The following is a 27,736-nucleotide window of genomic DNA, read 5'->3' on the forward strand; positions in this document are numbered from 1 at the left end:
AAAGCAAAGCAGACTAAGTCCTCTTCCAGAGGAAGAAATATTTAAATTATATTTACAGTAACAGAGTGGCTCTTTAAACTATTTCTATTTTATCTTCAAGGATAAAATACCAATGGGAATACTTGACATAGTGCCATTTCCTTCCTTCCCTGCATCTTCTCTGGGAAGGAGAATAATTCGAGACTTAATCTCTTCACATGCAGTGAAAAGACTTTATTTTCAGAATAGGTCAAAGGGAGTCACCTATGAGCGGCACTTGCATGCCACTGCAAGGAGTCTGCCTGTATTCATAAGCCAGCATCTGCTTTTCAAATTGGCTAATTATGTGTGCAAGCAGGTATTCACTAATTAGGTGCTCAATTATCCATTTTGCTCCAACAATGGCTATTTGCATTTGCATGTATAAAATGAAAGGTTTTATGGACAGCTAGCCATCCCCTGGTAATGAGCATTAAGCAGGGACCATCTTAAAGACATCCATCAACATTTCAAGGCTTCAGGGAAGTCTGGGGGCCTGAAATTCTCTTATGAATAAGAAAGCATAGTATTGCCTAACAATTAAAGTATATATGTGGCAACATTAATATCAGAAAGTAGCAGAACCCAATATAAATGATAATTAGGTAAAATGACAGCTCAGCAAAAAGGAGCGATAGCATCATTAGTGCCACTAGGGGCTTTGTGAAGCATATTCTCACTGTATAGCTAAAGAAAAGGGAAGGGGGTGGGGAAGCAACTGCCTTTGATGAGGCCAGATAGTCTTCAGGAAATTTAAACCATTGCCTAGACAGATTGATACCATTTTCTCATTTTCAGCAGTGTCTAATATGGCTTTTCAAAGGGCTTCCAATTAACTTTCTTAAGTGCTTTTTGAAAATAGGACCCAAGTTTGATTTGAGAGCCTTTGTTTTACCTTCTTTCCATGTTGTGTTAGGACAATTACTCTGACTGACAAACTGATAGCCCTGAAGGCTTTTTTAAATACATTTTAAAATAAGATGTAATGAGCTCTACATTGTGGAGTAGAAGACAGGATTCCAGATCTCTGTCATTTAACATTTGTTTCTTTGTTTCTTTCTTTGTCACATGAGGATTTCATCTGCTTTATAGGGATGATGTCAGGATTATACATGTTCATAAAACAACTTTCTAAGCTTTGATGCAATTATAAGAGAAAAAAACAGGAAAAGCAAAATACAAAGTTGAAAATTATTTTTACTTTCTGGCCAACACCATACCCATAACTTTAAAAACATAATTCTAATACCTTTATTCATCATCTCAAAGTTGAATAAAGGTTTTAAACTTATTTTATTTAGGATGTAACACTACCAATAGTGCTTTCATTTTATATTCAAAAAGAAATAATTGTCCAGTGTTCTATCCCTGGACTCCATAGACATAATCCTGATCTTGTGTGTCAGTCTCTTGTCAAAATGTGCTGTATGGCCAGCTGAAGAAAGGTAAAAGGCTGTACCTGAAATCCCAGATGCCAGCAGCTATCTTTGGCCCGACTCAGTGTAGCCTTCAAACAGGTCTGATTTTTTCTGGGTAGTACTTCTGGGCGGGTGGTTACTGCTGACTTTGTGCCAAGTTAGAAGCCACAGAGCGAACAATGTGTATCCCAGCCCCTTCCAACCTAAAGGCCTCACATCTTCATTGGACCAGAGGATTCAGCTTTTTGTGTTTAAAAAGCAGCTAAACACCAACTCTTTAATCCTTAATTCTGTAGTCTGGGATTTTTCTAGCTGATTAAAAAAGAACATAGCATCTTTTAAAGTCTAGAGTCTTAAACTGAAAAAGTAGTTTTCTCAATGCAGTGTTTAGTTCAAAAATGAAATTTGTACTATTAATTAGGTTATTAAATATGCATGTGGCATATTAGTCAATGGTATTAGGAACTTCATCTATTTTTCTGGCATTTTTAGCACGTAAATATATATCTGAGATGGCAACAAAGTAATGGATAATATTCCTATCAAAGCTTCAGGAAATTTTGCTTTCAAGCTCAAAGACAAGAATTAGGCTGTCTATTCTTTATTTGGTTTTAGTATGATCCCCTTTTTGACATTCTTACTCAAGTTTAGTAATATTCTTGATAAAGGTACTGCTTTCATTTGTACTACTTGTGAGCAAAAGTTTTTGTAAGAGAGCCAGATTCTTTGCTGATCGCACATATTAGTTATTCCTGTCTTTCCTTTCAGCTACACCTATCCTTTTACCAGACACTGGGTCCTTATTGCATTCCTTAATAAAATAAAATTTATTTCTGATCGGATAAAAAAGCTGCAAAAAACGACTGAGTTCTTCTATAGCCAGAAGAGGGAATTTCCCTAAGGCTTCAGAAGACCTAGTCACATGAACAGACATGCACAGTGATTTCCCTCTGGGGGATTTTAGGAGATACAAACATGGCTCTGTGAAGAACCCTGCAACCATTTCTGCTAGGCATTTTTGTTGTGATTTATCTTTTTATGGTAATGCTTATGTGATACCAGTTTACAGAAAGACAGTACTCTCATGTAAAATGTTTTTACAACAAATTATTTTCACATTCGGTAAAATATGCAAATACTCTAGAAGTCTCTCAAGCACTCTGTATCTGCATTTCCAGAATAATCTTCTATAGACACTACTATGCCATGCAGAGTTGATGCGACATCACCGATCAAGTCAGCTCAGACAACATGACAAGATTTGTTCTGTGGTGTTAGAGTAACACTCTGTTTAAAAAAAATGAAATTGGTATTTGTGTATGCTATAGGATGTTTCAGTCTAGTAGAAAATGATGCAACTTTTTTGTACAAAATGTGTCTTCACGGTAGAAATAAATGATAAAGAACAAACAGAAAACTCACTGTGACAAACGTGCCCCTGTGTGTTAAGAGCACACGATCTCTTGACTGTGTGCCTCTCCCTGTCCCTAGAAACAGTGACGTTTCCATTTGTCTGAGCCAAAATCACGATGAGATGCAGCCTGTATTTGGCCCCACCTGAGCACTCCGGCATCAAAAAGCACATATGAATTTTAGATATGGAAATGGGGTTTGCCTAGATTATTATATATTAAAAAATGACAGCTTCCAGTGGTCACGTTCAGTCCCTGAGTGTTAGTGATGGCCTGCCCCAGTGCCCGGTCTCAGTGATTGAAAACCCCATAAACCTTAATGTTATCAGACTGGATTCTTCACATCTTTTACCTAAAACATACGCTACTTATATAGCGTTTGCACAGAAAACACGTATTTGTTCCAGCTGAGCAAACCCAGTACAGTTTTATGGCTATAAACTGAAACAAAAGAAAGCCTTGGAGATCTTTTCTTGCCTTGTTCCTTCTACTCCCAGGGCTGAAGAGGGGGGGTCTTATTCCATACAGCAGGGTAAGGAGGCTTCCTGGAGGGAAAAGGAGTGCCTGGGCAAGGCTGGAGTGAGCGATGTTACATTCGTTCTCCCTGATGAGTTAGCCATTTCTTGCAGCACGCAAGGATGCTGTTAGGGGTGCCTTTTTAGCTCTCCCCAGGGAGAGCCAGGAAAGCCTCCCCAGCCTCCTGTCACCAGATTAGACTTTTACAGTTCCTGGCTGAGCTCTGCATTGGGCACTTTTGTATCTGTGACCTGTGACACTTTTTAGCAGATTCAAGCCTCGTTCATTCTGTCTATATTTCAGCTAAGTTGTGTGTCTTGAAACAGCATTATCTACATGTTTCCTAAGGGATGCTGAGACTAATGAGCAATTAGTCCACAGTGGGGCAACTCTTCAAGAAAATCCCATCCTTGTGTGTATATTCTGCTTATCATTAATAGAAACTGACCTTTATATTTTGAATTGCCAGCTCCCTGGAGTTACCCTAGTCTCCAAACTATACTTGAGAAAAAAACCAATGTTTCAGCAGATTATTCTTTGTCAGTTTAATTCTAGTGTAAATATCTTAACTGACAAGGAAGTACTTCTCTATTTAGTAGTGAAGTAATGTTAAGAAGGTTCATTATCATTAATAAAGGTAATATCCAGCCAGGGTTTCATATAGCCGTTACAGGTGAAATAACAGTGTGCAATACATAAAAGTCCTTGTTTTCATAAATCAACTTTTATAAAGCTAAAGCTGACAAGCTTGTGTTTGGTATATATTGGATGTGCACTAAATACAGTTTAAACTTTCCAGTTAAGTACTTGTCAAAGAAAAGCACGTAGTTCAGCGCACACTGCTTTTCAGGAACATTAATCCAGGACTGGATAGTTCTCCTCACAATCCTGTTTACCACTTCTCCTTTACTTCCAGGCTTTTAGCTGAAGGGTTAAAATATTGACACTCACTTGGGATGAAAGAATTTATTTTCTCCCCTTGTGGAAGTTTTATTATCAGGGATACATCTATACACATATCTCTTATGAAAAATTTCAATATATTTTTGAGGAAATTAATAATGTTTTTCTAATAGTTTCCAAGAATCCAATAGTTATGCATATTCCATAAAGAACTGGGTATGTTGTCTAAAAATATGTAAATGCAGAAGAGCTCTTATATGATTTGAAAGTTTTTTCTAATAAAATACTCTACTAAATTGCAAAAAAAAAAAGTTTTGTGAGTTTTTTAGAAAGAACATTATACAAGTTTTTGCAGTCAAAAAAAAAGACCTGTTGAACACTAGACAAATGTTCCACTTTCCTTCCTATATCCTTTGATCAACCTAGATTAGCTGGAAGTTGGAGAATTTCCTGAGAATGAATGCTTGGAGCACTGTAACTATGCAGTTTTCTGTATAGGGATTTCCATACTCCCCTTCTAAGGGTATCCTGTCTCATGACTGATAACTGACATTCCCAAGGACATTATGGCTTCATGCTCTTTTCTTCCCCTTTCCCTCCAGCTTCTCTCCAATCTTTCTTCCTGTCTCCACAAAACTTTCCAGATTTCTGCCTCCTGAGGGAAATATTCATTGCCCTGAACTTCATAGTTGTGCTGGAGGAAGTGGTAGATAGAAAATATCTGGGTATCACTCTTAAAACCCTATTCAAATACCAGTGCCATCAAGGCAGGCATTCATGGCACAGCAGAAATTTATCTGTTGCATGAACAAGTACACAACAGAATTGCCCAGTTTATATTGCAGTTCTTTCAAGTGTTTAGTTTTTAGAGGATACACAGAAAAACTTAACTGAACAGGAAAGAAAGGTCCAACATCTGCTTCCGTCTAAAAACATTGAAGAAAATCTATTTCTGCAGATCAAATGCACTGTTAACAGTTCCCTGAAGGTTCCAGGAAAAGAAAATTCTTCAGTAGAAGCCTTTTCAGAAATATAATTCTGTTAGGAACACTAACAAATGGATGGTCTTCCAGTTTGGATGTTTCAGAACTGTATTTTTGTTTCTGAGGCAAAAACAGAGGTAACCCTAAATAGATGGGAAATTAAGTATTCTTGTATGTTTCCTCCGCTTTGGGACATATGGCCAAATTGGCCAGGGAGTGCTATTGTTTATTCTTGTAAAGAATAGTCCTCAGTCATGCTTGTAGCCCTTGACTAAAAAAACTTAATAGATTCTGATTTTGTCTTGGGAAGTATACTTCATGGAGGAAGAAGAAAGACATTTATTCATTGATAACTACTTTCTTATTTTAAAACAAGGTTAGACAACGATGGTTCAGAAAAGTGTGGATAAACAGTCAGACAGTTGCATCATTGGTGTGGGCAATGTAAGTATTTCCACACAGAACCACTGTTTTTACCTCAAACTTGTTTCAAAGAAATCAGTGATAAGGTTGTTTGTGTTGCAACGTCCATATACTGCGAGAAAATTAATGTTTTCAATAGAGACTGTGAACAAGGATGCCAATTAGTGTCTACTGTGTTGGTGATTTCTCGGGTAGACTTTCGCCCACTGGAAATTGAACTGAAATAACTAATTAATGTCATGCAAGGCATAGAATATATAAAATAGCAACAACTTGGTCTATTTATCACAAATTTGCTGAACTAAGGTGAAAGCCTCCTTATCCCACCTCAATTTGTTGAATTTCTCAGCTCCTTTAGTATGAACATGCATCTTCTCTTGTCAAGTCCCCGAGGGAAAATTTTTCCCTGGTATTTTTGCATCATTACAGAAACTCTCAAAGGTGTCGCGAGTTCCTAACAGATTTAAGAAGAATTTTTCACTTGGTTCTTTACAGACTCACTTTTCCACAACACTTGATCCAATTTCTTTTCATTTCTCATCCTTAATTTGCTCTAAAGTGCCTGCTTGAAAAAAGAAAAATTAAAAATGTGCCTTGTAAGGCTCCTAGGTTTGTTCAGAATGAGATGGTGATTCTGCAATGTAGCAGAATGTTACATGTTTTTAATATGCCTGCCCGCTTGTTACTGGTGTGAAATGGGGATTCTTTAAAACAAAAATGTCAGTATCCATGAGATGCTTAAGATTATATGTATTTACTGATAAATTTTATATGTATGTGTGCATATGTATATATACAGAGAAAGCACACATAATTTGCAATGGAGAATGAATTAGAATGCAGGCTGTATTAATGAGATTATCGGTAAACAGTTTAAGATGCTTTATGAATACAATGGCTAGCAAATCTAGTTTTGTGGAGGTGAAAGACAAACTAGAGCTTATATGAACAAAAGGGAAAAAAGATTCAGCTAAACTACTGTTTTCATCTGTCCCTCCCTTTCCCAGCCTCCTCCTGTGCTGCCATTGCTAACAGCTTTAAATCAGAACCTGCCCAAACAGTGCCACCTGCGTATACACATGCCACGTGCATAAAAACAGGTACTAGCTTTCAAACATATCTGAGGAACTGCATCTTAGGAAAATTTCATTATTGTTATTGGAAAAACTAATATTCACTATCAAACTTTTTTTTTGCCTAAAAGCTGAGAAAACTTGGTCTGCCTTACAGTTGCTGCTGACATCCTTAAAATTACTGTATGATCAGCTCCTGTTGCCTAATAGGATGTAGCTGTCTCAGACATATCAATGTTCTTTCTGACAGAAATAGGAAATTAGAAGGAAGTTTTACTTTGACCATTGCATTTTGAGAAGGGTTCATCTATGGTTACTGCTCTTAGAAGCTGGATGAGTCATTTTAGCTATCCACTTTTACTACTTTAAGAGATGGAAAAAATCACAGTAACTATTATCTTACAATATTAAATTCAGTGAAGTTTATTAAAAAGGAATGGGATAGAGTTGTGAATTTCTTCACACATAGCAGTATTTCTGATAGGTCTGGATTCAACCTGGAGAAAAGAAGGCTAAGGCGGGGGCCCCAACTGCACTACCGAGTGAATGCTTATGGAGAGGGCAGAACCAGACACTACCCAGAGGTGCACGGAGCAAGGATGAGTGGCAACAGACACAAGCTGCAGCAAGGGAAATTTGCTTAGAAAAAACGAAAGCATTCTGTGCAGTGAGCAGTGGTCAAACAATGCCAAAAAGGCTGGAATCTCCATTCTTGGAGATTTTTGAAACCTGGTTGGACATGGTGCTGAGGACCCTAGCTTTGATGCTGACCTTGCCTCAAGGAGGGGGTTGAACTAGATAATCTATAAACGTCCTTTCCAACCTAAATTATTCTGATTGTATATAGTAATATTTCTACATTGTAACAATGACCCAGTTTTCCATTTTTTGGATTTTTTTGATTTTAAAAATAATTTTTGATTTTAAAAATAATTTTTTTGATTTTAAAAATAATTAATGTTCATTTTCTTCCCTAGATTTTGCACAAATGTTAAGGAAGATGATGCTTATGTGCTAGATTCTTTACTCCTGCATCAGACACTAAAGCAGTTTCAAAACGACTGAGGGTACAGTGCTCAGTAAGTCCAAATTCTGAGAGTAAATTAAACAAAATTTTTGGTATTTCTTACATGGCTTTTCTTATATTTCTTATATTTAATAGAAGGGACATGAAATTTAATTTATAGCTGAGGTTTCTGCAAAATTCTGAATGTCACTGTAGATTGATCACATTATTGCAAGACATGCAATCAAGCTCACAATTATGCAGTCATAGATATTGGTGCTAAGCTTATATTTAGGCAAGCATTTGACATATCAATCAACGTGATACCATGAAAAATTGATGGGAGTTGATCATGCCATAATTCATTTTTGCTGTGTGAAACAAATTTAGGACAGACCAATGAAAAAAAAGGCCACCTCTTCACTTGGAATATTTAGATTCCACAAAATGTCCCATGTTCTCATAGAAGTAATGAGTAAAAGTGGCATTGATTCACTGCCTTCCTCAAGGTGCATGAAAATAAATAAAACTTGAAACAAATTTTGATCTTGCTGCAGCAGCTACTAGCACTAAAAATAAATCTATTGGAGATACCAAGACACATTTATTAACTTAAAAGTTTAATGGTTTACTTCAGAAAAGGTGTTAAACCAACGACTTGGATACTCCTGTACTCTGCCCAGCTTTGTTTCTTATTCCTGTCTGAAGCATATTTGTATTAAAAGTCTTGCTGCTTCTTCAGGTTTGAAGTGTTTGACGCCCAGGAGGCAAAACCGAGTACTTCTATTATGTAGAAAGGGAAAAGTAACAGCTATCGGAAACGATGTCTATTATATGAAGTGAATATTCACCTTCCTAAGAAACATTTTTCTTTACGAAAACATGCTGGGTTCTGTCATCGGCAGGGTAGTAATTCCTTTCACAACAGCCTTGCAGAGGCTGAGTGATTTACGCCGGACGCGGGGAGTGCCGTGCCGTGCCGCTGGCTGCCATCTGCCCCAGCCCCTCGCTAAATTCCGCCTGAAAACGCGGATGGCTCACCACTGCCTTGATTAATGGCAGCTGTCGTCTTCTTGCTGACGCAGAGCAATTAATCTGGCCCCGTCCCTAGGGTCCGCTGCAGTAATGGGGCTGGGTGGGGAGAGGTGCAGACCGCAAAACTCCTTTTGGAAATAACGCGCTTTTCCTTTCTTTTTTCGCCTCTTTTTTTCTTTTCTTTCTTTTTTTCTCTCTTTCCTCTTCCCCGTCCCCGCTCCTTGTTTTACACTACGGAAGGCGAATCCGTGCCAGGAGGCTCCCTGACCTCGTTCTGGCCGCGCGCCCAGGCGCGGTGCCCCGCCGGCGCCTCCCCACGCCCGGCGCAGGGCAGCGCCGCCGCCCGCCCGGCGCGGCCCGGCCGCGGAGCTCCGCGGGGCCCCGGCGGTAAGCTCCGCTCCGGGGGGCCGCGGGCGGGCAGGTGCCCGCTGCGGGCGGGCCGGGCCGGGCCGGGGAGGGAGGAAAGGGGCTGCAGCTGCATTGCGGATGGAGCCGGCGACTCCCGCGGAGGCGGCGGGCAGGCGCGGTGCGGTGCGGTGCGACACGGAGGAGGCGGGTTCGCGCCCGCGGAGGGGGGAGCGTGGGCGGCGCGGAGGGGCGCGGACCCTCCGCCCCGGCCCGCCCCCGCGCCGCAGCAGGGAGGTGTCGCCGTGTCCCGGCGCGGAGCAGCGGCGCAGCGCGGTGAGTGCGGTGCTACTGCGGGGCTCCGCTCCCCACGGCTAGGGGAGCGCCTGCCCCGGGGGCCGCAGCGCTGCGCTGCGCTGCGCGGCGCGGGTCTCCGCGCGGGAGCTGCCCGGGCCGGGGTCTGGCCCGCGCTGGGGGCTGGACGCGTCGGGGTTTTCGGGCTTCGCCTCTCCCGGCTGTGCCTTGCTGGGCGAGTTGGTTCTGAAACCAGCGAGAACTGGCGTTTCTGCCAAGTTGCGGATTTGCCTCACTGGGAAAACTGCTCATGGTTTCTGTGGCTGTTGCGTAGAATTTAACAGTCTCAAGAGCGGCTGCCTCACTGTGCTTGTGCCCGGGCGGGGGGCGGGGGGGCAAAAAGCATGACATGGAGTGAGGTCTGTAAAAAGCAAAGAATACACTGAGCACAAGGAAAAATCACCGAGGAATGGTTTCTCAGGCTTTCCGTAATGCAGTCTTAATTTTAGGAGCGTAACTTAGCTGTCAAGTTACAGAAATTATATCGCTGTTTGAAACTTGTGTCTCCTATTGTTAAATAGTTGCTGTTTCTGCAAGGCACTAGAGAATTAAGCTTATTTTCAGATTACTTTGTGTGTGTTACAGGAGTTGCGCTATAGCTGCTATCTTTGCACGCTAATGTAGCTCCACCGCTGCGCGGTGCCTGGGGGAGCGCGGCGGTGTTGCTGCACTGGTCGCAGGGTGTTTCGTAACGGGACTGGTAAAGCCGGCGCTCGAAGAGCGGCGAACAGCGGTGTGAGAAGAGAGGACTCCTGGAGCGGAGGGCGACAGGCTCGTCTCACACGTGCAGAGAGGTCCTCTCAGCCCTGCCAGGCAAGCAAAAGGAAAGTAAAGAAAAAGGTACGATTAAAAAAAAAAAAGAAATCACTTGACAGCGAGTGCTGTTGACATAGGATTAAATTCAAGTTAACTGTTTTCTTGTAATAGCTCAGCTTAAGAGAAATGTAAAGGTATAGATTTATGGAAACTGCAGATATGGTTCTGGGTTATGGATGCAGGTTTGTGTGTACTATGCACAATTTTATGTGTGATGGTAAGGTTGTGATGCTTAATTCTGCGTTAAGTCTGTTGTGTTTGGCAGTTTATAAATCAGTACTGAATTTGGTGAAGTTGCTTTGAAAGTAGCTACTTTAACAGACTCTCAAACTTAATTTAAAAGTTTCCACTTTTTAAAACTTGATTGGCCCATCCTTTAGGTTATCTGCAAATGTACTAATGACTGCAGCATAACTTATATAAATTATTTGCTGTATTTTGTAGGTCACTGCCCCTATCTTGTCATTTTCTAATTTTAGGCCTCTTTTTCCAAAGATTCTGTTGAGAACAGCCTTTTTCTGCCAGGTAACTTGGAGGCGTTTAGGTATCGGTTGTCCATGATTCGTTATTCTGTTGGCTGTACTATTGGCTTTGTTTTGGAAAGGCTTTGTCTGTTTTAAGGCCTCCCTGCTAGTGGTATAATATTACAAGATGATCACTTCACTTTTATTTTAAATCAAGATTTGTGTGCCCAATTCTTTAGCTTTGTTAGCCCAGTCATGACTTCTGATTGAGCAGGGTTGTGGAGGTCTTTCTTTTTCTTGTGTGAATTTTTCAGAAAGAGTCATTGGTTTTATGACAGTACTGGAATGATACAACTTTTCATTTTCTGGTAAGATAGAACCTACTGGATTTCACCCAGAGTTTTCGTCCTTGGATTGGATTGAGGTTTACAGTTGTGGATGGCTTGTCTTTGTAAAATAAAGGAATTTAGGGCATCTTTGGCAAACATTACTTTATCCCTGGTGCCTTACATCTCATTTTACTGGGAAGTAGAGCATACCAGAAATTCCAGCTGTGGTTAGGAACTTGGATCCACATCTGTCTTCAGATGTTGCACATTTTTATGACAAGAGGGAGTACTGGAAAGGTGAAGCACTGTCACAGTGGTAATATTCTGACACAGTAATTCTATAGACTATGTATCACGTCAGCGTGCCATATATTACAGCAGCCTTACGTAGTGTATCTCTCGCAGCTGGGGATGGTAGTGGGGGAAGGAAACTCTAACTGCCTTAGTTAGGTCCGCCTTTAAATCCATATGAGAGTAACAAAGTTTTTTATTCGGATCCGGCTGAAACGTTAACGTCCACAGAGGAGAAGGGGATAATTTTAACCGTTAGTTTGTGCTTGATACTAAAAGTCTTACTGAATTAATGAGTTGTACTGCAGTAGCTAAACCTCATGTTTTTTATTCTTAGTAGTTCCTTTGGTAACTCTTAGGTTAATGTATGTTAACTTCCTTATCCATTTATCAATTGCTTATCACTTAATGTGTTAAGTAACTACTTAATCATCCTTAATCAATGTATTCAAACTTATTTTCAGGATGTAATCAGGATGATAAAATATTTTAATTTTTGTCTTAACAGATGAGAAGCTGTATTAAATTAATGCTCATCAGTAGCATAATTCTGCCTTCTACAGATCCTTTTATTAGAGTGAAAAGACTATATCTAGAAGGCAAAAGTGATATTTGGAGATTTTTTTCTTTAATAACATGAAAGAATTCTTGATTCTTAATTTATTTGCTCATATTCTTGCAACTTTTAATTTCCAACATTTGAAACCAGAATTAAATTCATGGTGAAGGGAAGAGGGATATATCGGAAAAGATGTGCTAGAATGCTAATATATATGCACATCTGGGTTCTGATATGTTATTCTGGATTGTTCTGTTGTAAAATTACCCCTTCTAGAGTGTAAAAAATATTCATGAGCTAAACATAGTTTGTACTGTATTTGAGGCATCAGTTTTACTTATCCAACATATACTCTACACTCATGATTTGTGGCCTGTCCTCAAACTATCACATGCAGGGAAGATACCCAAGTTACAGGAAATAATTTTCAACTTTATCTTAATTTGCAGACCATTACAAATTTTCTAATGGAAGTATGAACATTTTGATATTAACTCTAATCTTACTGGTATAGGCCTGGTTTTCTGAATTATGTATAGTAGGCCTCTTAAGAGACATTTGCATACTACAGGTTGAAATTCACTGCTGTAAAATTTGAGAATCCACTTTAGCTTTCACATGGCTGATGTGTAGTAGCTTTCTTGAAGTTTCTGAATGAAAACCAAAACTTGTCTTTCCCAAATTGTCCTTTTCTCCTCTATCCTCTGTTTGTTTGGCAAAAATGTTGATGTCACGATTTAATGACACAAAATTATGAGGCGTTACCAATAAAAACGTATGTATATGTACAGAAAGAAAATAAGTTGAGGCCTAGAATGATGCTGTAATTAATTAGTCCTCATGTGCATAACACACAAAATTTATTCTGTAGAGAAACTTCTGTCATGGACTGATTAGCTAGTGACTTGGAAATAAATGAAATACTGACCTGGGTAACCAGGTGACTGGGCTGCCAATTTGATGTAGCCACGGAAGAGGCAAAATATAACCTTAGGGTGCCTTAGCAGAGAGGGTTTTGGAAGAAGTAATAAAATACTAGTGTCATCTCACAAAGCTTGTGATGAGACAGAAGATTCTGATCGGGGCTATCTGTGCTGAGAGGAGCTGGTGGGATGCTCTCGTTATGCAGTGAGCCTGGCTACTCAGAGAGGATAGGGAGATCCCAGCTTGTTTAACTGAGTAAAATGAAAGTGAACAAGGATGTCCATCCATACATCCAGGGTGGGGATCAACACAAGGGGAGCAGAGCCTGGAGATTGCCAGGGCTTGCCTGGCACAACAAAACTAAGTATCTACAACCCACGAATAAAACTTTCTACAAAATTCAAAGGACGTTCCCCCATTAGAGCAACTGGGTCTGAAGCAGTCGGTGACAGCAGTGTGTATGTGGGAGATGCTAAAGGGGTTTTCAGATGGAGTTTGACTAGCTTAGAAAGGAGATTTTGTGTGTAGCAGTAGTATGGGCCCAAGGTAGTGCTCACATTTAGCTTCTGTCAGGGTTTTACGTTTCATGCCCTCGAATGTGCCAGCCCAGTTCCCCTTCAATCTGCTTGAAACGCACCTGCAGAAATCCTGCACTCTTTCTAGGTTCCTGCCAACGTTTGACCCTTGCGGGTGACTTCTCCTCTTCTGCGTCAGATGTAAGCTGCTTTCCCACACCTTGGCCGGCTGCGGCCACGTGCCGAGCTGTCCCCTCCCTCCTTGCTTCCTTGGCCGCTCCTTCGGCAGCCCTCTGCTCTGGCCCAGGTGCGTACGTGCTCTCTGCTGCCTTCTCACTCCTTGGGCTGTGCTTAGGCCGGGCCCCCGCTCTGGGTGACCCGACTCCCTGTGCTTCCACACACTTAGAAATTCCCCAGAAAACCCAGAATATTCAGCATGCTTCCCAGTTGTAGCCCTTCCTTAAGCAAAGCTAACAAATTGGCAGCGTAGACCTCTGTAGACCTTTTTAGACCTTCTGAAATACAAAGGGCAGCCAGGAGGGCATCCACCATAGTGTGTGGAGCTGAAACAATGATAAGGGATTTTAAAAGAAAATAAAAGACAAATTGAGAACTTTAGTCTGGGGAAAGGTATCTTCATGGAGGCAGATCCCTGTTTTGTTCTCTAATGTTTTTTGTAGCGTGTAACAATGTAATTTTGCTTGTGTGTGGTGTGCTAGAGTCTTCAGGGGAACTGCTCATGTTTCAGATAATAACACAAGCTTTTATTTAGCTCTCAGTTGTTCCTTAAAATGTCTTTTGGATTAATCCATTAGCAGGTATTTGGGAGGATGTGTTGTACTCTCTCTGGTTAAAGTCAGTGGCAAATTCTGCTCTGACTCAGCAGACACTTATTTAACCCATACATTTTAGGATTACTCGTTTGTCTGTTTGGGCTTGTAGTACAATTTTATTTAGTAGAAAGATAGTTTAAAATGATAATTTGAAATCTGATGGATTCTAAATAGAGCAGAATAAATAATAACAATAATAAACCCCTCTAAGCTCATTAGAGTATCAGCTGTGGCCGATAGACTAGCCTTATGGAGCTAGAAATCCAGGAGGTGGCAAACGCTTGAGTTTGAAGTACCGCTGTTAACTCTGGCCAGCATGGAAAGAGCTTTGTAAGAGAAGTGCTCAAGACACGTTGTTGGTAAACTTCGATGATTTCTTGGAAAGATATATGTTTATTATTTTCTGTCCTTGCTGCTGATCCCATCTGCGTTTATTCTTTTTTAAAGCATCTTCTCCTTTTGTTTGCTTTCTAATAGCTTTGTTTTGCCTGCTGCTACTTCATTTGGTATCCATGTCCCAGAGCTAAGATGATAGAAAATTTAGAGTCAAATTTTTAAGCTAATACCATTGGTGTGTCAAATTTTTAAGCTAATACCATTGGTGTGTCAAATTTATAAGTGCTACCAGTATTGTATTTAAGTATATAGAGGTAACTTAAAAAACTCTGTATCTTATGAGCAGTATTATCTTGCTTTTTATTATGTTAAGATTTCTGAACAGAGGTTTCATGGAGTGTTTTAATATTACAGTTGTGCTTAATGAAACTTCAGCCATGCTGTAGAATTATTTATTTAATTTAGGTTAAGTTGCCTGAGGGAGAGAATAAACACGTAATTATCTCAAATAATTTATCATATGGGGTCTTTATTATGCAAAGAGTAATTTGTCTTATCTATCTGAAATATAAATAATTCAATTGAAATCTAGGGTACATCATAGGGAGGTGAAATTACATTTGTTTTTTTTTTTTTAATTTCAGATTAAGTTACCCACCAATTTTAATTTTAAAAACTATAAATTATAATCACGTATTTATTGATCTCTCTCTCTTTTTTTCTTTTCTTTTTGCTAGGCTTAAGACTTTTTTCTTTTTGGTTTTAATAAAGAAGGAAGATGAAAGTGGTCAAGAGCTAGCCCTGGATAAGTCAGTAACATTTTGCCGTCATGTTATCACTTGTTTCTAGGTGTATATAGGTTTTATAGTCCTCATCTCAAAATTAGCCAATATCATTAAAAAGCTAGTCAGAAATCTGTATTGTTCAAAAATGAACTTTATATAAACATACTTTTGGGTGCTGTGAGTGATTCTTCATCTTAAAAATGTCTTCATCTTACTAAAAAAGCTTCTCTCACTTTGAATTCAGTGGTATTTAATGTCACAACCAAGTATTTTAGTCATGCCTGTCTTTAAGAGCTCAATTCTTCTGTCATTGAAGGTGAAATGTATTTTCCCATTGACTTTAATGTATACAAGATTGGATTCTGATAGTCCCATAACTGTAAAATATGGTGTTGTTCCTCTAATTAGATATGTATGAAAAGATTAATCTGAAAATAATAAAGGACAGGTCAAGACACTTTGAGAAAGCCCCTACAGTGACTCTGTGATTATATGAATTATTGGTTGTATGTAAATCTTGCTAAGCATAATGAGTGGAAATCCTTGATAGAAACTGTGGTAACAATATACCTTTTGTGGTCTCTGAGATTAATTTAATATATGTTTTGGAGATTGACTAATATACATGTAATGACTTTTTTGTTTGGGTCAATGTAAAGTCTAATATATCTTAGAGATTAGTATTGATCAAAATAAAGCCAAAATCAATCATGGATTTTGAGGGTCATTACACTTGGATATAGGATGCAATACAGAAAATAGTGCATATGTTAGGTTGTGGAAGGTTTTTAGAGTAATTATGAAAAAAATAAACTTTCATTTGTAGTGTCTTAAAAAAAAAAAAAAAAAGGACACCTTGGTAAAGGATCAGCTCTTTAAATAAGTAATCAGTTAAACACCTTACACCTTTCCTTCCTTTGAGGGATGACATCCTATGTATCCTTCTTAAAGTTGGTATAAAAAATTCCCCTTGCTTCAGCAGGAGAGGAATTTTGTCCTCCCTGTTTGAATTCATGAGCTGGTGATGAGCAAAAGTTAACCTATATTTGTTTAGCTTTTTTTTTTAATCGTAATGAGGAAAAAGTTTCTTTCTCTGTTAGTTCAGAAATGATTTTCTTAAATGGTAAGCTGTTTTCCATCATGGCTTTTTTCCTCAGATGTTCTGATTAAATTTAACCTATGGAGTTGGAGAAATCCAGCTGTAGAAAAGCGGAAGAGGTAAATTACAACAGAATGTATCCTTCAAATGCTGAATCACAAGCATAATCAATTTCCTTGGAGGGCAACTAGTGCAACTTGCTAAATAAATGTTAAATTAGAACATCATTTTTACATATGGATTTTAGGTTTGCTTGATGTAAAGTCTCTGACCTGAGTAGCACATTTAAAAATACCCTAGCTGAAATTTCAAAGGTCTTTGTGGGGAGTTTTCAACAGAAGTATTTCTGAAAAATCTGACCTTACTGAAGCATCTTTTCTGCATAAAGTGGAATAATGCAAACAATATTTTATCCAAGAATGATGAAAATACTTTTGTAAAAGAAACCTTACTTTCATATTTTCCAAACACATGGTTAAAATAGATGAAGGTTTTTCTATTTCTTTTGCAAAGAAGTCATCTTCCAATATAGCCTTGTCTACAGAGGACACTGGACCATATTCTCCACAATTAATTGATATAATTCCATTGACATCAATGTGATTGTACTTTGGCTTCTCATCTAGTGGTTTTATATATTCAAGTCTCAGAATTATGCTTAGGCTGATAGAATATGCATTTATATTTATACATGTGTATATATATATTTATAATGTTAATGATACATATGACTGCCTATGGAAGTTTAGCAATACCTGCACATATATATGAGATTTGGGGACCCTGGAGTCTTGTCTGTGAAAATGAAAGCTTTATATAATGCAAGTAGCTATTGCTATTAGGAGTGAGCTTCAAAGCTGCCCCACTTAAAGATATTTAACTATTAATAATGAGCTACATTTCAAATGTAGCATTAGTTGGTATTTCTGAGAGATCAAAGTACAAAGATTATGGATAGAAATTCTTCTCGGGGTATGGAAGTCTTTTTACCATAGTGGCTGAATTTCTTGCAACAGTTATGCTCAAAATAAATCTACAGTGTGTATATTAAGAAATTCAACTTGTTTATACCTGAAATAACACCTTTGAGATGTATTAGCAGGGATTTTTAGTGAGCGGACTAACATCTGACTTCTTTTGCTGCACTGAAATTAACAGAGTTTCTGTGGATTTAAGGCAGGCTGAGCTACAAAATTCTGATATCCGTTTTTAGAACGAAGTTGCATAAGGGCAATATTTTCAAGGTGGAAGTGACAGCCAAGCAAAAATGGAAGAAAAAGAGTTTCAGAAGATCACTTACAGCAAATATAAAGAAGTGTGTGTGCACACATATATATTTTTTCCTCATCCCTCCATGGAACTATTGCATCATGATTGGAAAAAGTTGTAATCATTCTGTATTGTGCTAAACCATATTAACAGTTGCTCTTTGTAGGAATTATTAAGTAAAATGCAAAAGAAATTAATCTACCTTGAGCTAACTAATCAGCCTTGAGCTAAGTGCGAGTTCTTTGCAGCAGTCTGTTCTTCAGAGCATGGAATTGAGATGATAACGTGTTTCACACGTGAATCCTTAATTGAAAAAATATGTTATGGAAAGAGATACAGCCACCTGTTTTTTATTATTTTTTTTTTATTATAGCCTTTCAAGGCCCATTCAAAATGGGTCAGGCTTTTACTATGCAAGCTGACTTTGAGGGACAGTGTGGAACTTGGCCTATATTTTTGAACTGAAACTTCAGAAACTGGGCTGAACTAAAAGAAGCTTTTAAAACTTTTTTTTCCTGTGCACAGAAATGTTCATGTTTAACCACTGATTTCATTCAGTTCAAACACCTCATGTATTAAATGCGCAAGTGAGTTAGAAACTCTTTTATTTCCCTATGAGAAAGACTTATTCCATAAGTGAAGTTAATTATCATTTTTATCTGCATGAGAGCAGAGGAGGTTCAAATTGCATCAGGTCAGATGCATGTCTAAAGAGAATATGTAATATGTCTGAAAAACAGGCCAATATAGTTTTTAACGCTTTCCTGCTTTTCAGTAATAAATGAGCACTTTTTTTTAAAAAAAATAGTATTTTACTTTAAAATTGAAGATTTTCCTAGCACTGATGTCTTGTTATAAAGCACTGCTGCTTTGATTGGCATTGCATATCTCCTTCTGCAATAGTGGTTTGCTTGAACTCTGTCTCTATATTGTTATGCTGCTGTTCTCAGAGGGAAAACAGATCATGATCCAGATCTACTTCATATGGTATTAACTTTTCTTTGTTGAGTACTAAAATTTTCTCACTTTGTCTGAAAATTGTAGTAAACTTTCAGTCAACTTTTCTTTAGAAAAAAAGTGAAATTTAGAGTACTTTTAGTAGATCAGGTCCTTTTGGACCAGTTCTGTGTACTTTTTAGACCATTTCTAATTCGTTAAATTGCAGTGCTTTCTAGGGAAATCTATTCTAAGTTTCTGATTTTTTGATTTATAACAGGTGAAGGTTAGATTCTTTTGTAGTTTTATAATACAGTCCTCAACACCTCCAAAAGTGTTTCAGGAACATTTGAGATTAATGCTTTTATTTATTTTTCTATCTGATTTAAGAAAGTAGCCTGTCAAGACTTGAAGAGAGCTCTTAGTTCTTTGTTATGATAGTAGCAATTTTTGTGAACCAGTTGCTTAGCTTGCAAACTTTTTAGAAACAAACTTGATTGCAGCAGAACTCTGCAGAATACTTGTCCTTTTTGTCAAACAACTTTATATTATGAATTTGCTGTATTGGAGGAGAAGGCTCAATCATGGGAAGCAGTGGAATTAAATGCCTCCCATCCAAATGCGTTGGATCTTTGTGTATGCTGCAGGCATAACTTGTGATAAAAGTGCTACTGATGAAACAAAGGCCCTTTTCTATTACTTTGCTTCAATTCTTGCCAAATAAAAAGTACAGACAATGAAGACTGACAACACTTATTGTAATCATATAAAGTAGTCATTTAGGCAACAAACAGATTCTAATTACTTCAGCTATCTCATGCCTTCTGTGATTTAAAAAAAAAAAAAAAAAAGCTTGCTATATACAATCTTGTAATTAGACATATAAGCAGTTTTCTAATGTAGTATCATCGCATGCACAGAACCATAACTTAAGCCTGGGAGACAATTGCCATTCAGCATAACCAGTGTAGGAAGCATAGCTTTGGGAAAAATTGCGTTGGGATGCATTTTGGAAATTAACTTTTGTCGTTTTTGTTGGCTTGTTTCTCATGAACAAAGGAGACTTCTTTCAGAAATATAAATGGAAAAGTACACTAATGAGTTGAAAATTCCTTCATGTACTCTGAAAGAGGGTTACAGTACAAAGAAAAATTGAGGTTCAAATTTCAGGCATCATCAGCCAAAGGATACTGTTTGGAACAAATCATACTTGAGGTCACAGCTAAAAAATTTTAAATAGTTTTGGCTCACTGATTTAACTAGTTTTGTTAAAGAGCTTTTTGTCCTAATAGACTTCCACATGAAATTAATAATTAAAAAAGATATCTGTTAGGGAATAATTTAAATAATTTCTACTAGGCTAATAGTAAGAAGTTATCTATGTATTTTCTATTAGGGAATTGTTCTTTTTCAGAAGTAATAACATTAGTATGTGATAAGACTAGAATAAGAAAATAAACCCCTCATCTTTGGTATTTGAAACACGTTCTTCTGCTTGCTTGCTGTCATTAATTCTCTTAACTAAGTATATCAGATAGCTTTCAGTTTTTAAGTTTGGGCTTGGGCACAAGTAATTTGGGATCACTGAGGGATGTAAATAGTAGAAAGAGCTATATTGCAGTTTAAAGTATCCAAAAATGTTCAGCGTGACCAGATCCCAATAAGTATATTAGATAAATGTGTTGGGTGATAATGTAAGTTCTTTGTTTAACATCTTCATTACAGCTAGAAAACTTTCCTCCAAAAGGCCATTTAGAAAATGGAAATGTTCATCTCATGCTTTAAAAAGAGCCCAGCTGTGAACTTTGGAGAGTGCTAATGCTTCTGCAAGGATTCATGTGATGAAATTTGAAGACTTCTGGGTTTTTTTGGTGTACATAGATCCCTTCAATTTTTTCATGGCATGATGTAGACCTACTTTTAGTTTTATATTATATACCACATATCTGCTTTAGAAACTTGGACAGCCCTTCATGGTTTTATTTTTCTGTTTGCCACTTCCTGTTCACCAGAAATGCCATTCTGAGACCATGGAAACAAAACTTTGAGTAGGCTTAGCTAAGTACTTAATTTATGTGCAAGTGCAACTAATTGCATTGTTGAATCAGTATATTATATGCATTAAAATATTAAAGAAATAATACAGCACCAGTCAGAAAACTGCTAGTGCTTTTTGTTGGTTTTATTGATTTTTTTACAATTGATTGCTACTATAAAATGTTAACTGAGAAGTACATTTATACTAAAGTTAAAATGTGAAATCTAAGTATTTTCCACTTAGAAGTGCTGGGGAATAGAAAGGAAATCATAAGAGTATCTCTACTGGTTCAAAGTAAAGTTTTCCTAAAATTTTTAATGCTGGCATATAATCAATTCTTAAGAGTATAAGAAATGGATAGCACAAAGTGATCTTTTGCTTGGAAGAGACTGGCAGCTCCTGATGCTCAGCAGTCTGGGGTTTTCAAAGACTAGATCTCTACTTGATCATCTTGTTTAATGATTTATGCTTTACTACTTTCTATAATCCTCCTTTTTAGCACTTGACCTTTACAGTATGTTGTGACAATGAATTCCACAAAAATACTTAGCATCTGTGAAATAGGTCTTCCTTGCATTTGAAAACTGCCAATAATTTTATTAAACGATCTCTAGTTTGTGAGCCTCCATTTATCTCCTTTACACTCTTTTGATTTTATGGGTTTCTATCCTGGTCTCTCTTTCATGACGAAAAATACTTTCCTTATAAAAGGCACTAGATAGTCCCTGAACATCCATGTTCCTATGCTCTGTGTCCTTCGTAGTTCTTCCATATCTTTTTGTGAGGGAGTAATGAGAACAGGAACCAGAAATTGAGATAGCAGGGAGCTGTGTGTTTTTATTCAGTGTCATAATGATGACTTTTGGTTTGCTACCTAAACCTTTCTGATAAAGCCTTCTCGCACTCTGTCCAACCCCCAAAATAAATAGATCGTTATCCGCACCTAAGCATCAAGATGATGTTTTCACACAGCTGTCCTCTGACTTGAAAATATCTCTTTTTAAATTCTCATCCTATTTGCTATCTTCCAGTGATAGAGGCAGATTTTTTTTTTAAAAAAATAAGATGTACTGTTCATATTTGGTCCTTTAGAATTCTTGGGTGAATTGAGTCTGGACCTGGTGATTTATTATTCATTTTATTAACTCGTTCTGAAAGCTTTGCTGCTGACTTTGTAGTTTATAAAGTTCTTGAAGTTCATCCATTGTGCAAGGGAAAAAGGGGAGGGGAAAAAACAAGCCCACCCAAACACCTATGTCCCTGCAGTGGAGCATCCACGCTGTTCACCATTCCAGAGGACTTGTCCCATTTTTTCATGTAGCCTTATTTTTCTTGACTGCTTCTTTTATATCCAACAGACTTTCTGGTTCTTTCTTCTGATCTGTTTGAAGGGGGAAAAAAACAACAAAAAAAAGGTTTGTTATTAGTTGCTGTCTTAAAAAAAAATCTCCCAAATTGTCTTGGCTTCTCTCAGTTTAATGTTTACTTGCCAATTTGTTTGAGCTTTCCAGGATTTGGAAGCACGTCTTTCCACCTCGTAAGATTGCCTTGAGTCCTGTCAAAATCCTTTTCTGATAGATGATATACCTGTGCTCTAGGGCTCTAGTGAAGTGTCTTCAAATAAGCCACATGCCATCTGCACTATTATGTCCTTTAAACTGTCCTTTTAATGTTTTCTAGAGTTTATAATGTGTTCCCATATTTGAAGTTCTTGCTGTGGTGGTGGACTTCTGTCTTTTATAGTAAAGTTGAATTACACTGATACCGCACAATGGACCTTCTGTAGTAGTGTTTGAACTCAGTCCGATGTGGTACTCAGAACTAAATGAAGAGTTGTTTTCCCTTTTTGTTGTGTTTTTTAACAGGTGCTTTGGGAATCAGCAGGTTTGGATGTCTGAAAATGTAGTCTCTGCGTCAAACATGGATACGACTTTTATGCAGTCTGATTTGGGGGATGAGTCATTGTAGCTCTCTATTGCTATTGTACTTCTGACCTTCTGCCTTATAAATTCCAATAATTCTCTTTTATTCACTTTCAGCATTGTACTTAGTGATCAGCAATGTAGCCCACATAACACGTTCCTCTGATGTGAAAATTCCAATGCATAGAAATTCTAGGGTATATTTTCAGGTGACTTTCCTTCACTTAGTACTGAAAGTGTATAAATAAAGAATATATCATATGTTTACACATGTTCATAGATATATTCATATTAATTTATGAAAATATTTCATATATACATGTAAATATAATTCCTTTAAAGATGTAACCTATCTTCTCATTCCAAACTAAATTGTATCCTCTTATTTCTCCTACTGTAATATATTCTTATTAATAATGTCTATGTTATGTGCATAAATATTTTACATATGTGAATTTGCACATTCCCATTTTTGGTTTCAGAATTCATATAAAAGCACAAATGTATTTAAAAAATATGAAGTGAAAAGCATTGGTTGGTTAGTTAGCAATTGTGTTTTGTTTTGTTCCTAATAGAAATTGCCTCTTTTTAGGAGAAGAACCAAATGTTTGTGTATTTCCTGAGAAAGTCCAATTTAGTGGATATGAATGCTCTTTTACAAGGAGTTCCAGATACAAACAGTGATGGCAAGACAATCTGAAGATTTTTGGGAGCAGTAGGAACACATGGATACTATGCTCACTTGATTTTTATCTTGCCTGTTACCTATAGGACTTGTGCTTCTTGGTTTGCTGACTGTTGGTTGACTTTAGTCAGTGCAACATAGCATTTAAAAACATCTCTTATAAGCAAAGAGAAACACTGGGACTAAGCCAGAAGTGTCTCACTGTTTTCCTCACTGATGATGTTTTCTCTGTGGCTCCTTATCCAAAGGCACACCTGTTGGGAAAAGTAGAGCTATACATGACAGCTTGCATTGCTGTGTTTGCTGTGGGATCCTATTTCTGTGAGAAGGTTTTCTGCTTGTTGGTGTTACAGAACATGAAATGCAGCTAGTGGTGCCGTTCAGAGAAGAGGAAAACATCAAGCTAATTAAGATGGAGAAATGAAAGAGTCTGTTTATCATGCAAGCGATAATTAGTCAAAAGATAAAACCATTATTAATAATTTATGTATTAAATTACCATGAAGTAGAGCTGGAGGAAGGATCTAACATTTTAATTTCCAAGATAAAAAGAATAAAAACATTTTTTATGGATGGATGTTTTTCTCCAAGAGGTGATTGTTTTCCTGCATTGCACATGATATCCCCTGAAACAAGCTTGCGCTTCTGCATAGTCTCCCTGGTTTTAGACTTGTGAAAATAAACAGATTATTTGAAGATATAAAGTGACATACCCTTAAAGGTGCCACATGGCCCTTTGTAGCTAAGACTTGCATCCTGCTTGCCGTTTAAGCCAGCCAGATGCTGTATAGAAAGTGCTGAGCACCCTGAGTTGAACTCTTTAGGTGAAGCTCGAATCATTCTGTGTTTGTAGATCGTTTGTGCTGCAGGTTTCCCTCTGGCTTTAATAAAATACTGAATAAAGGCTGTTAAACTTTAATCCTGTTCTAGCATTTCATTTTCTCATAGGCTTAGCTGACTTCAAGTTAAGTATTCTGTGGCCAGTCTGGGCCCAGCATCTCGCGGAAGCAAGCGTTACATTGCTGGTCCTTATTCAGCGCTGTTATCCGAACTGCGGCGCAGCCTGTAACTGGTGATTTTGGCCCACTAGCGTGGACTTTGTCCCTGCAAGGGTCCTGTCAGCAAGCCTGTTCTCAAGGTTGTTGTTCAGGATATGGATATCAGTTTAATTAACTTAAAAAATTGCCATAAGGGGAAATATGCCATGAAGCTTCACTTCCTGAGAGTAATTTACAGCAGGCAAAATCTGTCATAGCACATTACTTGCATGCAGTCACACTGTGCAGCTAAGAAAAAGAGCAAGTGGAACTAAAATATTTTGAAAACAATTTATCTTGAGAATAAATCTGCTGAAATTTTTCTCTGTTATTATGTACACTGTGTGCACTGCTATGAAGACAGGACCTTTCAGGAACTAGACTGCTGCAGTCAATACTTTTTATCCTAAAATCTCAGGTTTCTGACATTTTCTACCATCTACAATAAATAGTTTTGATGTTGCGTAAAATTATGACTTTCAGTAGGGAGGAAGGAGCAACTGAACTCTTTTTGCATTTGGAGAGCTTTCCTGTGCCACAAAGTGGGAAATCACACTGCAGGTAGATTTGAATATAACAGAATGGTTCTCTCTATCTCTGTTTCTCAGAACAAACCATTTTGCTGTGGTTATGCAAAGTGGGAATAAAAAATGTTTACCAGCGTGTAAATCAACTGTATCTAATGCTTTTGACTAGATTTGGTGTGAGAGAAAGTTGTGTATCCTAGCTCTTTAAGGTATTTTCTTTCCTTTGTGCCTTCAAAATATATGCTAAGCGTGGACAAACAGCCATTAGCTGTCTCCTTGAATTTTTTAAGATTAACTGTTAAGATTCACTGATAAATCAATTATTTTTTTCTTATCTCAGGAAGAGTGCTACTACTTATTATAAGACTGTGCCTTAGTTCTAAGAAGTAAGTAGGTAGGTTTATACCCATCTCTTTTGAGGAATTTTTCTCTAATTGTTAATAGCTAACAAAAATTTGATAACTAACATCTATTTTGTTTGAACTGATGTTCATACCAGATGACTAGCACAAATAACCAGTTATTGTTTGTTGATAGGAGGTAAGTTATGACAGAGTAAATCTGTAAGGTGTAGGTTTTTTTTTTTTTCATCAGTGATAAAATTGATGTTACTCAAATCAGGCATAGTAAATTAGGCTGCCAACTGATCAGTCCCTATCACAACTGATTATTCAACCACTTGCATCACCGACAAATTTTATCAGCAATTTGATTACTTCTGGATCCTTGAAGGTTGAAAATAGAAAAGGGCCAAGAACAAAAGTTATTCCCCCTTAGGGAAAAAAAAATCCAATGGGACTGTTTGGCAGTTCAGTGTTTAAAGTTCTGTTTTATGACTTACCATTTAACCAGCTATTAATCTATTTCAATATGAATTGAGTTTACTAATATTCAGATTTTTATCAGAATGTTATCCGTAACTTAGTTTCTTCAAAGAAAACCAAATATATTTGTTAATACACTTTTTTCATTAAACAATCTTGTGTTTCATTAAAATAATCAGACAGTCCTTATCATTAATGCCAATAACTGCGTTATTGTCATTTTTAGTTGCATGCATTAGCCTGCCTATGACATTTGCAGGATCAGTGTCACACTAAGGATAAATCCCTGCGTCATTGCTTTGTGTATGTGTGTGGGGGTCTTTATTATTTTAAGTAAGCATTAGCTGTTTTTTTGCATTGTATTACTTCTTTGTAGATTTTTGGAACTTCCTTGTGTTAAGTCAACATTCATGCATCAGAGAGCTCTGCAGGCAGTATTTTAATAATTTGGGATGCAAGTTTGCTGGTTCTGAAGATTTAAAAATATTTAACTTCAGTAGTTGCTGTTTAATATCCTATTATTATTTTAATAAACACAATTTCATTATTACTGTAAAATACTAATATGTTATTCTACTCTATATACAGGAGAGGTACCTCTTGAATATTTTTGCCTTTTGTCTTGACATAGCGTCAGAAGGCACAAAGGAGATAAGTTTTTTTAACTCTGAACTCATCACTTTATAACTTAGGGATTCCTTTCAATATAATTACAAGAGTATCAGTGAAGCATATGAGATTCTGAGAAGTGCTTTCATGACTGGACTAGCCAGGATAGTTTCAGCCATAGCCTTACAATTCCTGCTTTTTTGTCTAATGAAACTTGACCCTAATGGATTTTTTGTTTTTTTTGTTTTATTAGGCATGAATTGATCTATGATTTAATTTATCTTCTTCTAAAATCTAACTGTGTTAGTAAATTGAGTGCTGGTAGAAAGTGGAATATTGAAACAGCATAACATTGAAGTGTTAAAGAATCTGTTCTGAGAATTCACTTTAAATTGATTAAAGCAGACAGCTCATGGCCCTGAAATCAACATGGTTACAGAAGTGATTTTGGTTGCTCAGAAATGTCACAGCAATACAAATGCTTCATTTAGAAAATAATGAGCTCAATCCCTTATATTAGGTAAGAGACAGATTTCTTAAAGTCTACCTTTTATTTAAAAAAGTAGCGATACGGTGCAGGTTCTATATGTTCTGCTCAAAATCCTATGGATATTTTCATTATATCATCAATGAACTTTGGGGATATTTAAGACTTTCACAATTTCCTTTTTCCTTGTTTCTCACTTTTCTTTAAAATACAATATATTGGGAGAATGAACAAAAAGTTACAGGTGTTCCGTTTGTCCAATGCCTGTTGAAAGGGGATCAGATACTGAGGTAGTGAATGATAAAGAAGTGGTAAAACAGTAAAGTTCTCTGCAGATAAAGGAAATATGGTGAGACAAAATGAAAGATATGTACCAGCAGTGAGAATTTGGCTAGCAAGAGTGTCCAGCACTGTTTATGTTCAAAAATCTTTTGGTGGCTATTGGGAGCAGATGTGTTAAAACGTGCCTGTGGATCACTTCATGCTGATGTGCAGAGAGCCTGCTAGCTGCCCACTGCAAACTCTTCTGTATTTGTAGCAGCTAACTTGTGCTTAAGCTCAGCTATAAATATATTAAATGCTTCCTTGCATCCTTCTCCCCCTCCCCCCTTCAAGTAAGTTCTGTATTTTCTTTTAGGGTACCACCAGGTGAGCAGTAGGAGAGAAAAAAATATATATATTTTTTGAGCAATCATGAAATCAGAGCAAGCTGTTCACGCAGCAATGTCTGCATTGGGAACTTACCTAATGTAAAAGTTCCCAAGTGTGAGATTGAGTGTTGTGGGTAAATTCGGCAAGAAAAGATCATTTGAGGGGGTGTCCAGGTAAATGCGGGGTGAAATGTGTTGCCTTCAGTGCCTGCGGGATACGTCTGATGGGTTGGAAAGGGGGAAAATTGCTCCAAGTGTGGTCTCTTGCACAACTTCACTTTCAGTTTTTCAAACTCTCCTTAGCAGGATTATTTC

General features: G+C 37.5%; 1 protein-coding gene across 1 annotated transcript in view; it reads left to right on the forward strand.

The window, feature by feature from the left end:
- The first annotated feature begins 8,855 nt into the window (after positions 1 to 8,855).
- The window catches only part of THSD7A (thrombospondin type 1 domain containing 7A), a 284,135-nt gene continuing 265,254 nt past the window's right edge, over positions 8,856 to 27,736 (forward strand). The window contains exons 1-2 of the mRNA XM_064506365.1: positions 8,856 to 9,174; positions 10,072 to 10,326. The gene's annotated coding sequence lies outside the window, so the exon portion shown is untranslated. The remainder of the gene's footprint in view (positions 9,175 to 10,071; positions 10,327 to 27,736) is intronic.

Source organism: Dromaius novaehollandiae, chromosome 2 (genome assembly GCF_036370855.1).
Source record: "Dromaius novaehollandiae isolate bDroNov1 chromosome 2, bDroNov1.hap1, whole genome shotgun sequence".
Lineage (NCBI taxonomy): Eukaryota > Metazoa > Chordata > Aves > Casuariiformes > Dromaiidae > Dromaius > Dromaius novaehollandiae.